At 31.0% G+C, this 523-nt stretch overlaps 1 protein-coding gene across 8 annotated transcripts in view; it reads right to left on the bottom strand.

The window, feature by feature from the left end:
• Positions 1–357: 357 nt before the first annotated feature.
• LOC135098786 (uncharacterized) overlaps positions 358–523 on the bottom strand; it is a 26,024-nt gene continuing 25,858 nt past the window's right edge. For all 8 annotated transcript variants that reach the window (XR_010267381.1, XR_010267380.1, XR_010267376.1 and 5 more), the window contains one exon: positions 358–523. This exon is cut by the window's right edge and continues 204 nt beyond it. The gene's annotated coding sequence lies outside the window, so the exon portion shown is untranslated.

The following is a 523-nucleotide window of genomic DNA, read 5'->3' as shown; positions in this document are numbered from 1 at the left end:
AATTTCCAATGACTCCTAATAATATAAGATTAAGTAAGTATTTCATTGTTTACATTAATTTACAAAATTTCACAACTACAACCTCAGTGATGTTTAGTTAATCCAATTTTGTTCATAACTACTACACTTTTTCCAGTGGTTTACCCATAGTACAACACAAACAACTACAATATCATTCATGTTATTTCACTTCCAAAAAAATTAAACAACTATGTACATGATCTAGTTTACAATAAAAGGATTTTGAACAATAGTTTCCCCATCAATCAACCCTAATTTTTTTCCAGCTACAAAGAACAATTCAACTACAATACCATTCATGCTATTTCATCCATTTGAAATTTCACATGCAAGTGATTTACAGTACTTTACCAAAAAAGAATTAAGATCAACAATGTTCCCATCAATTAACCCTTTAAACTTTCCCACCTACAATCTGACAAGTGGAGTCACCAGTTTTAAATGTCAATAGTTATCCAAGATTGAATTTATGCCTTCCAATCCTCTGTGGGTCTTGGAGGCG

This window comes from Scylla paramamosain, unplaced genomic scaffold (genome assembly GCF_035594125.1).
Source record: "Scylla paramamosain isolate STU-SP2022 unplaced genomic scaffold, ASM3559412v1 Contig81, whole genome shotgun sequence".
Lineage (NCBI taxonomy): Eukaryota > Metazoa > Arthropoda > Malacostraca > Decapoda > Portunidae > Scylla > Scylla paramamosain.
This window is presented reverse-complemented; position numbering and strand designations above follow the sequence as displayed.